Raw genomic sequence first — 11421 nt, 5'->3', positions numbered from 1 at the left:
GGGAGGCTGAGACAGGTGGATCACCTGAGGTCAGGAGTTCGAGACCAGCCTGACCAACGTGGTGAAACCCCATCTCTACTAAAAATACAAAAATTAGCTGGATGTGGTGGCATGCACCTGTATTCCCACCTACTCTGGTGACTAAGGTAGGAGAATCGGTTGAGCCCAGGAGGTGGAGGTTGCAGTGAGCTGAGATCGTGCCATTGCACTCCAACCTGGGCAACAAGAGCAAGACTCTCTCTCTCCAAAAAAAAAAAAGAAAGAAAGAAAAAAAGACACAAGAATTTTTAAAATGGTAATTTATAATTTATCAAGCTATACATGCTGATATGTCAATTTCTAACAGATATAGATGAACATATTCCTACTGTCTAGGTAGGTGTGTTCAGTTTTGTAACTGAAACAAGCCCAGTTACTAAGACGTGAATGGGAAGTATTTTTACATTTTCTTTTGACTCTAAAATCTGTGGTCTGTGATTCTTCAAAAATATCCACCTATTGAGAATGTGGACTCTGTTTAGGTTAAGCTATGAATCGTGTCTCAATCACTTCTTCATCCCCAGTAATTATTACTATAGCTGGCACATAGAAACTCAATGGAGCCAGCCATGGTGACTCACACCTGTAATCCCAGCACTTTGGGAGGCCAAGGTGGACGGATCACCTGAGGTCAGGAGTTTCAGACCAGCCTGGCCAACATGGTGAAACCCCATCTCTATTAAAAATACAAAAATTAGCCAGGTGTGGTGACAGACGCCTGTAATCCCAACTACTTGGGAGGCTGAAGTAGGAGAATCACGTGAACCTGGGAGGCAGAGGTTGCAGTAAAATGAGATCACACCACTGCACTCCAGCCTGGGCAACAGAGCAAGACCCGTCTCAAAAAAAAAAAAAAAAAGAAAGAAAGAAAGGAAAAAGAAACTCAGTGAACTACTAGGTGAATGGATGAATGAACACTTTCTTGAGTCCTCAAGGCAGTCCTCCTTCCCTGCCCTATCTCTGTTAGTTTGCAGGTATGATTCTGTGTCTTGTCACGGTTTTGCTGCAAACATATATATATATATTTGTGTGTGTGTGTGTGTGTGTGTATGCAGTTTAAAAAAGGCACAGAGAAAGAGGACCACAACTTGGAAAATCAGTCCTAGTTTGGCAGAGGCATGATACTATTGGAATCACAACAAATCTTAATCACTTCAGGTCTTAACTGTTAATACATTATATCAAGAGGCAGGGAACCAAGAGTGAGTGTAATTATTTGCCCTGCACACCTCCATCCCTTCTTCAAAACAGAAACCTTGTGTTAGGCAGCTGGTGGTGAAAGCTATGGCAGCTCTAAACCCTTCTTTTTAAAACAAACAAAAAAAAGTCTACTTGGTTTCCTTTTGGGCTTAAGGGAAACCCTTGCTCTGGGAGGCTGCCCAGCTAGGCAAGAGAAAAAATAAAATACCTTCTCTCAATGTGAGAAGAATGCCTTCTATTGGAAAGGCTCCTCAAACATCCTTGGGTCAGGGTCTGCCTTTGGTCCAAAGTGACTTTTTATTGATTAGGTGAAGAGGGAGGAAGAGGCACGGGGGCTTTTTGTCAAAGGCATCTTGAGTCTTGTATCAGTTTATCCTTTGAAGAATCGCACCATGTCATTACCTATAAATAAATCACAAATAATATGGATCAAATATCTCAAAGCTACTAAAGGTATACCACACCTGAGTGTGACTGTGTATAAAAAAGAAAAAAAAATTATTTTTTGATCCAAACAAAAATACCCTGCTAATATGTTGTGAGCTGACAACTGAAATTCATTACAGACATATAGCCCTATATAGGGGTTTTAATTCATTCTTTTCATTTCCTTTTTTTTTTTTTTGAGACAGTCTTACTCTGTTGCCCAGGCTGGAGTGCAGTGGTGTGATCTTGGCTCACTGCAACCTCCACCTCCTGGGTTCAAGCGATTCTTGTGCCTCAGCCAACCGAGTAGCTAGAATTACAGGCGTGCACCACCACACCTGGCTAATTTTTGTATTTTTAGTAAAGACGGGATTTCACCATGTTGACCAGGCTGGTCTCGAACTCCTGGGCTCAAGGACTGAGATTACAGGTATGAGCCACCATGCCCAGCCCTAAATTTCTTTCTAATTAAGTAACATCTAAATGCATGAACACACACACACACACTCACACAAACACACAATTCTTTTTTTTCTTTTTCTTAAAAATCCTCAGTTACTGCAACCTCAAACTTCTGGGCTCATGTGATCTTCCCACCTCAGTCTCCCAAAGTGCTAAGATAACAGGTGTGAGCCACAGCACCCAGCTTGGCAAAAATATTTCGAAAAACTCAGTCTTGAAAGTCCTCTTGATTTCCCCGCTCTAATCCTTCTGCCTTTCTAGATGCTCGTCACAGGCCTTGTGGGTTGCTCTAGTTCTTTCTCTTTTGTGTATGCATAAATAATGGAGAAATGAAATCCAGACCACATGTGCTATTCTGTCCCTCACTTTATTCTCTTCATGTGTCTTAGAGATCTTTCTTCCCTCAAGAAAATTGAAAGGTGACCCGGGCCAGTGGTTTGTAACTGGGCTGCCCAAAGCCCTAAGGATTCTGCAGAGGGGACCTCGAAGGCTGCCCCAGGAGCAAAAAGGAGCTCCAGGGACCCCACAAAAGGAATAAGAATTGATCCAGTTCAATTCCTTTGTCTTTGTCTTCTACTAAGAGATAAAGATTCCTGAGAAGAGTTAGACATGTATACTTGGGTTTCACTGGCATTTGTTTTCTTGAGAGCAATTTTAGGGCAAAGGTGGAGAATAACATGGAATTGCCTCCATTTCCCCAAAATGATCAGTCTGAAGAAAGCAAGAATTAGGAAAGGTCAGAGATAGAAACAGACTCTGCTCCACGAAGGACAATAACCCATGTATTCATCTCAGGTCTTGTGTATGGCTATGTATAACATCTGTGCAACCAGGAAATCACTACCCATGTACATTTGCAGTCTTCTCTGGTTTTCCTCTAAGTCCTGGATTCTAGATCTTTCTGTACTCTTTAAAAGAAGCTTTGGGCTTAGGAGCAGCAGTACAGAAAGACCTAGAATTTCTTCGGAAATGTCTTCCCAGACATTGTATTCATGTCCAGGAAGAATGGAACAAAATCTGACCAGACAGGCCTGCTTCAGTCTAAGGGAAACTTCCTTTTGTGGCCAGGTAAACTGACCATCTGGAAAATCTTTGGATCAAACAGAAGCATAATAAAAACCATTCTTAAAACACTAATATGCGCCGGGCGCAGTGACTCACGCCTGTAATCCCAGCACTTTGGGAGGCCAAGGCGGGTGGATCACGAGGTCAGGAGATCGAGACCATCCTGGCTAACACGGTGGTCTCTACTAAAAATACAAAAAATTAGCCGGGTGTGGTTGTGCGTGCCTGTAGTCCCAGCTATTCGGAGGCTGAGGCAGGAGAATGATGTGAACCCAGGAGGCAGAGCTTGCAGTGAGCCGAGATCGCGCCACCGCACTCCAGCCTAGGCAACAAAGCGAGACTCCATCTTAAAAAAAAAAAAAAAAAAAAACAACAAAAACCACTAATATGCAAGCCTGCCCCAGAAGCAAAGCTTCTTCCCTAAGTGTCAGAGTGCCTGGTTATTTGCAAAGGCAAGTGGCTGGAGGGTGATATCCCCGGTCGGAAACCCTAGCAAGTCACTGAGTTCTTCTAAAGCTCCAAGTCTTCATCTATGTAATTGGGATAATAACTACTGATCTCATAAGGTCACTGTCAGGAGTAAATGAGTGAAGATGTCTAACTTCTAGTGTAGTGCCTGACATGTACTGTTAAGGTTGAATTCTGTGCCCCTTTATTAGCCCATTCTCATGTTGCTACAAAGAACTATTTAGACTGGGTAATTTACCAAGAAAAGAGGTCAAGAGTATAGTGAACCATGATTGCACCACTGTACTCCAGCCTGGGTGACAGATTAAGACCCTATCTCAAAAAAAAAAAAAAAAAAAAAAAAATTATAAATTAACCAAGCATGATGGCACATACGTATAGTCCTAGCTACTTCAGAGGCAGAAATGGAAGGACAGCTTGAGGCCAAGGGTTCAAGACCAGCCTGGGCAACATTAGCAAGCCCCTGTCTCTAAATAAATAAATAGAATCATCATATAATCCAGCAATTGAAGCAGGATCTTGAAGAGATATTTGCACACCCATGTTCACAACAGCACTGTTCACAATAGCCAAGAGGTAGAAGTAGCCCAAACGTCCATCTATGGATGAACAGATAAAGCAGATGTGGTCTATACATACAATGGAATATTATTCGGCCTTAAAAAGAAGGAAATCCTGTCCTAGGCTACAACATGGATGAACATTGAGGACATTATCCTAGGTGAAATAATTCAGAACAAAAAGACAAATATTGCATGATTCCACTTACATGAGGTCCCTGGAGTAGTCAAACCATGGAAACAGAAAGTAGGATGGTGGTCAGGGTAGTGGGAGAGGGAATGGAGAGTTGTTCAATGGATATAGAGTTCCAATTTTGCAGGATAAAAAAGTTCTACAGACCTATTACAAGAGAATGTGAATATAATTAGCACTAGTGAACTTAAAAATGGTGAAGAGGGTAAATTTTTTTTTTTTTTTTTTTGAGACGGAGTTTCACTCTTATAGCCCAGGCTAGAGTGCAATGGCACGATCTTGGCTCTCCACAACCTCCGCATCCTGAGTTCAAGCGATTCTCCTGCCTCAGCCTCCCGAGTAGCTGGAACTATAGTCATGCGCCACCACACCCAGCTAATTTTGTATTTTTAGTAGAGATGGGGTTTCTCCATGCTGGTCAGACGGGTCTTCAACTCCCGACCTCAGGTGATCCACCCACCTCAGCCTCCCAAAGTGCTGGGATTATAGGTGTGAGCCACCGCACCTGGCTGAAGAGGGTAAATTTTATATTGGGTGTTTTTTTACAACTTCGAATATATGTGTAGATATATAAATGAACATATCTCATAAAATATGTATATAAATGCATATATTTATGTTCTATTATTCCAGCATGATTCCTTTACAATACTATTGCATATAACAATGTAATAAAAATTATGCCAGATGTGGTGGCAGCACTTTGGGAGGGAGACCAAGGCGGGCAGATCACTTGAGGTCAGGAATTCGAGACCAGCCTGGCCAACATGGTGAAACCCCATCTCTACTAAAAATACAAAAATTAGCTGGGCATGGTGGCACACATCTGTAATCCCAGCTACTCAGGAGGCTGAAGCACAAGACTTGCTTGAACCCGGGAGGCAGAGGTTGTGGTGAGCCAAGATCGCACTACTGCACTCCAGCCTGGGTGATAGAGTGAGACTCGGTCTCAGAAAAAAAAAAAAAAAAAAAAAAAGGAAAATTATTAGAGGTTTGCTATTTAACCTTTTTAACTTAACCAAATCAGGATTTTAATAAATTATAACATTTAATGTCTATTGATAAATAAAATAGTTTATATATTTTAAATGTATATGTATTTGTATTTATTTATACTGTGAACAGTCAATTCTTCTTTCAGTAAGTGATTAAAAAGATATATAACCTAGCCGGGCGCGGTGGCTCAAGCCTGTAATCCCAGCCCTTTGGGAGGCCGAGACGGGCGGATCACAAGGTCAGGAGATCGAGACCATCCTGGCTAACACGGTGAAACCCCGTCTCTACTAAAAAATACGAAAAACTAGCCAGGTGAGGTGGCAGGCGCCTGTAGTCCCAGCTACTCGGGAGGCTGAGGCAGGAGAATGGCGTGAACCTGGGAGGCGGAGCTTGCAATGAGCTGAGATCTGGCCACTGCACTCCAGCCTGGGCGACAGAGCCAGACCCCGTCTCAAAAAAAAAAAAAAAAAAAAAAAAAACAGATATATAACCTGTAAGAAATTGAACATTCTGATCCTGTTTTCATAACAATATTAGCTAATATTCATTGAAAACTGACTCTGTTTCTTTTTTTTTTTTTTTTTTCTGAGACAGTGTCTTGCTCTGTCGCCCAGGCTGGAGTGCAGTGGCGCGATCTCGGTTCACTGCAAGCTCCACCTTCCGGGTTCATGCCATTCTCCTGCCTCAGCCTCCCGAGTAGCTGGGACTACAGGTGCCCGCCACTACACCTGGCTAATTTTTTGTATTTTTAGTAGAGACGGGGTTTCACCGTGTTAGCCAGGATGGTCTTGATCTCCTGACCTCGTGATCCACCTGCCTTGGCCTCCCAAAGTGCTGGGATTACAGGCGTGAGCCACTGCGCCCGGCCTATGACTCTGTTTCAGGTACTATTCGTGGTGTGTGTGTGTGTGTGAGTGCGTGTGTGTGCGAGCGCGCGTGTGTGTTTTGTTTTTTGAGACAAGGTCTTACTCTGTCACCCAGGCTGGAGTGCAGTTGTACAATCATGACTCACTGTAGCTTCAACCTCCCCAGGCTCAAGTGATCCTCCCATGTCAACTTCCCAAGTAGCTGAGACTATAGGCAGGCACCACCATGCCTGTCTAATTTTTGTGTTTTTAGTAGAGATGGGGTTTTGCCATGTTGCCCAGGTTGGTCTCGAACTCCTGGGCTCAAGCGATCTACCCACCACTGCCTCCCAAAGTGCTTGGATTACAGGAGTGAGCCGCTGCACTCAGCCAAAAGGAGGTTCTGGAAGGCCATTCCTGTCTGTGTGATTCTGTGAAAAGACTTCAAGAACTATGTTCCTGCACACACCTCCATAAAAGTAGCCATCTATATACATGTGTACATACATGTATAAGTACAAGGTGACATACATAAAGACGTAGGAAGTGGGGTCAGCAATCACATGTTTAAAGGAGCTGAGAAGTAGAGCAGAGAGAGCCTGGATTTTAGAGCCAGACTTCTGTTTTCTATTTGCTAGTGAGGGGGAGACTGAGCAGAGTGATAACACACACACACACACACACACACGCACACACCCCCTAAACAAAGCGGACCCTTCCTGAGAATAGGATAATGATAATGATGACAGACGAGGATAATGACGCACAAATCCACCAGCAGTGCTGGATTCGCCCGTTCTGAGTGTCTTGCCCACAGAAGTGTACACATTTTTCTAACTACCTTCCAAGATCTTTACCCAAGAGAACTTGACAGCTTTGTTGGCCTCTGTCCCTGCAAGGAGCTCAAACAAGCAGCTCTCCATCCCTCCCTGTCATGTGGCAGAAGATTTTTGCCTCACTCCTCCAACCGAGGGCTTCCTGCAGACTGCTAGGAAAACCGTCTCAGAGAAGTCAGCGGAGGGCCTGTTTACCAAGCAACACTGCACAGCCCATGCAAGGACTCCTTTGAGAAATGGGAAACTGTCAGGATGGTGGATAGAATGAACTCCATTTCCCATTATTGTTTTCAAATAAATGGAGTCCAGTTTGCTTCCACTATAATCCAGGCATAACATTTATATGAGAACATAAAATACTACACAGCTGTAAGTAAAACAATATGTGTGTTCCTGAATAATAGTGATACCACTTGCCAGTAAGACTATATTTTGACCAAATAAAAGATGACCTAAATTTGACTCAGTGGGATGGGATTTACTCCATGATCGCTTCTTGAAAATAAAGGGATAGAGAGAGGGGGCTTTCATGAGGGTAGAAGGAAATGGACAAGGAGGACAAGAGAAAAACAGGATGGAAAGTTAGATGCCCATCAATGAGTTTGAAAGCGTACTTTGTACAAAGAATAAAGAGTTTGATTTCACACGTCTAGTGAATTCCTCCCAAATAAAACCTTATTTTATATCAGACACCCACATTGCAGAGTCCCACATATGCTGACATCCAACTCTCCAGTCTACAGTGATTTTTATGCATTCCTCCACTCCCTCTTTCATTCATATGTATGACGGTCGCACAAATATGTATTGTGGACTTAATATGTAACAGGCTCTCTGGTAGGATGGGAAACAGACCCTGCCCTGAGCCAGTTTACAACCCTGTGGGGAAGGCACCAAGGGAACAGGCTATTTCAATCTAGTGATAAGTGTCATGACAGGAGAAACCTCAACACAGTGTCCTCAGAATCTGCAGAGGCAGCGCAAGGGATCCCAAGGCTGCACATAAGAGGATGCTACATGACCAGAGGAACCAAACTTGATAACGCTGAAACTGGATTCAGAAGAAAGAGTAAATCCCAGCACTTTGGGAGGCCAAGGCAGGAGGATTGCTTATGGCCAGGAGTTCAAGACCAGCCTGGGCAACATAGCGAGACCCTATCTCTACAAAAAGAAAAGAGAAGGGAAGGGAAGGGGAGGGGAGGGGAGGGGAGAAAAGGAAAGGAGAGGAGAGGAGAGGAGGCTGGGCGTGGTGGCTCACGCCTGTAATCCCAGCACTTTGGGAGGCAGAGGCAGGCAGATCACCAGGTCAGGATATCAAGACCATCCTGGCTAACACGGTGAAACCCTGTCTCTACTAAAAATACAAAAAATTAGCCAGGTGTGGCAGCATTCGCCTGTAGTCGGAGCTACTTGGGAGGCTGAGGCAGGAGAATGGCGTGAATCCGGGAGGCGGATGTTGCAGTGAGCTGAGATTGGGTGACAGAGCAGGGATTCCAGCCTGGGTGACAAAGCAAGACTCTGTCTCAAAAAAAAAAAAAAAAAAAAAAAAAAGAGGACTGGCAGGGCACAGTGGCTCACACCTGTAATTCCAACACTTTGGGAGGCCGAGGCGAGCAGATCACCTGAGGTCAGGAGTTCGAGACCAGCCTGGCCAACATGGTGAAACCCCGTTGCTATTAAAAATACAAAAATTATCCGGGTATGGCAGTACATACCTGTAATCTCAGCTACTCAGGAGGCTGAGGCAGAAGAATCACTTGAACCCGGGAGGCAGAGGTTGCAGTGAGCCGAGATCATGCCACTACACTCCAGCCTGGGCAACAGAATGAGACTCCATCTCAAAATAAATAAATAAATAAATAAAAATTTTAAAATTTAAATAAATAATTAGCTTGGCATGGTGGCATGCAGCTGTAGTTCCAGCCACTCTGGAGGCTGAGGTGGAAAGATTGCTTGAGCCCAGGAGGCAGAGGTTGCAGTGAACTGAGATTGCACCACTGCACTCCAGCCTGGGCAACAGAGTGAGACAAAAACCAAAAAGAAAAGAAAAAAGAAAAGTAGAGCACTGCCACATGGCAATTCCAGCCAAGGAAGGGGGAACACAGAGGGGAAAACACAGCATTTCCCTTTAATAGCTCTGCCCAGTTGTTGTACACTTCACTACTCCCCACAGGCTACTGGCTACAACTTAGTCACATAACAACACCTGGCTTCCAGAAAGCCGGAAATATAGTTCTTATTCAGGGCAGCCAGGAGCACAGATAAACACTTGTATGACATGGAAGCAAGGGAAACATACATTGGGAGCAAACCAACCCTCTCTGCCACAGCGTACGAGCCCTCCTCTTCCTCTTGTCCTGTCTGAGATAGACAGAGACATAAAGGGTTTTCCAGGAACCCCCTGGAGAACAGGATATACATCGTATGCATGCACACACAAACCCAAATGCAATACAACAATTAACCATAAGTTTTTCATTAAAACAAAAAGATAAAGAATGAAAACTTACAGCAGAAGACTCAAAGCTGTAGCAAAGAGGCTGGAGCAGGCTCTCTCTGCAGGTACAGACCTAAAGGGGGATGCAGAGGGGTATTAGCTAAGAAAAATGTAAAGGTAGATGGAGCCCCCATCACCTTCCCTTCTCCTGAGTTCTCCCCCACCGTGACATTCTCCCCTTATCACCAACTCTTCCACTGGATCAAAACATGCTCAGACATTGATCTGCTAACAAAACAGCATGAGCACACCATTGGGATGTACAAGCATTTCTGGAAGTGTCAAAGGAACCAAACTCCTCCCAGCTCGAAGATTGATTAGCTAAATAAACTTGAGCTAGATGTATATTCTCTTTGTGTATCAATTTCCTCCAAATCCAATGAAGACTAAACAATACTTGCCTTACCTTCTTCATAGGCTTGTGGAGGGAACCAGGGAAATGGGATATCTGGGTATTAGTTTTCTATTTCTGTGTAACAAATCACCACACACTCTGTGGCTTAAAACAATAGCTATTTATTTATTTATTTTTATTTATTTATTTGAGACAGGGTCTCGCTCTGTTGCCCAAACTAAAGTGCAGTGGCATGATCTTGGCTCACTACAACCTCTGCCTCTTGGGCTCAAACAATCCTCCCACCTCAGCATCCCAAGTAGCTGAGACTACAGGCATGTGCCACCACGCCAGGCTAATTTTTGCAGCGATAGGATTTCGCCATGTTGCCCAGCCTTGTCTCGAACTCCTGAGCTCAAACAATCTGCCCGCCTTGGCCTCCCAAAGTGCTGGGATTATAAGTGTGAGCCACCGGCTAAAACAATACCCATTTATGATCTTATTGTTTCCATAGGTCAGAAATCCGGGCATAGAGTGACTAGATTCTGCGTTCAGGGTCTCACGGGCTGAAACCAAGGTGTCAACTGGGGCCGCGTTCTTAGCTGGGACTTGGATACTCTTCCAAGCTGAGGTTGGCAGAATTCATTTCCTTGTGAGTGTAGGACTGAGGGCCCCTTTTTCCTTCAAGCCGTTGGCAGGAATGGCTCTCAACTCCTAGTGACTGTCTGCAGTTCCTAGCCATGTGGATGTTGCAAGGTAGCTCCTCATTCTGTCTTCTTTACCTGTGTAAGTTGATTATGTTCCAAGCAACACTCCGGGGGAATCTGTTTGCACTGGCTGAGGGTCAGGCATGGTGGCTCACGCCTGGAATCCCAGCACTTTGGGAGGCCAAGGCGGGAGGCTCACTTGAGCCCAGGAGTTTGAGACCAGCCTAGGCTACATATCTGAACCCTTTTCCTTTCTCTGGTACATTTCCTATTCACCAAAAAGACGAGATGGCCTCATGACAGGAGTAAGGACTTTGGAGTCCGGTAAATGTGGATTCAGAATTTCTCTCCAGCTTTTCCTAACTGAATGTTACTCAGCCTCTCTAACTCATGACTTCCTCCTCTGTACATTTGGGAAAACACCAACCACACAGGGATGTTGGGGGATGAAACGACATAGGATTCACGGGAATTCAATGATACCACATTCATAGCATATGGCAGGTGTGGGCTCCAGGTCCTTCCCCCTTTCCCATCTTCTATTCCACATCATTAACTCCCTTTCTTTCTCCCTCCCACCCTATCTTCCTTCCTTCCTCCATTTCAAAGAACAGCTAAAACTGGTGATGCAGAAATGACTACAGTAAAGCTGACCCTAAAACAACACAGAGGTTAGGGGCACTGACCCCACACACATTCAAAAACCCATGTCTAACTTTGTTTTGGAAGGCTTTTTTTCTTTGAGATAGGATCTGGCTCTATTGCCCAGGCTGGAGTACAGTGGCATGATCTT

At 44.4% G+C, this 11421-nt stretch overlaps 1 long non-coding RNA gene across 2 annotated transcripts in view; it reads right to left on the bottom strand.

Moving 5' to 3' along the window:
- Positions 1 to 252: 252 nt before the first annotated feature.
- Positions 253 to 11421, bottom strand: part of LOC123572895 (uncharacterized) — a 30981-nt gene continuing 19812 nt past the window's right edge. The window contains exons 2-4 of one of the 2 annotated variants that reach the window (XR_010586122.1): positions 9601 to 9660; positions 4430 to 4560; positions 253 to 1641 (exon numbers count right to left, since the gene is read on the bottom strand). This is a non-coding gene — a long non-coding RNA (uncharacterized lncRNA). The remainder of the gene's footprint in view (positions 1642 to 4429; positions 4561 to 9600; positions 9661 to 11421) is intronic. The other variant, XR_010586121.1, reaches the window with a different exon arrangement.

This window comes from Macaca fascicularis, chromosome 4, assembly GCF_037993035.2.
Source record: "Macaca fascicularis isolate 582-1 chromosome 4, T2T-MFA8v1.1".
Classification (NCBI taxonomy): Eukaryota; Metazoa; Chordata; class Mammalia; order Primates; family Cercopithecidae; genus Macaca; species Macaca fascicularis.
The sequence above is the reverse complement of the archived record's forward strand: the minus strand, read 5'-3'. Positions and strand labels throughout refer to the sequence as shown.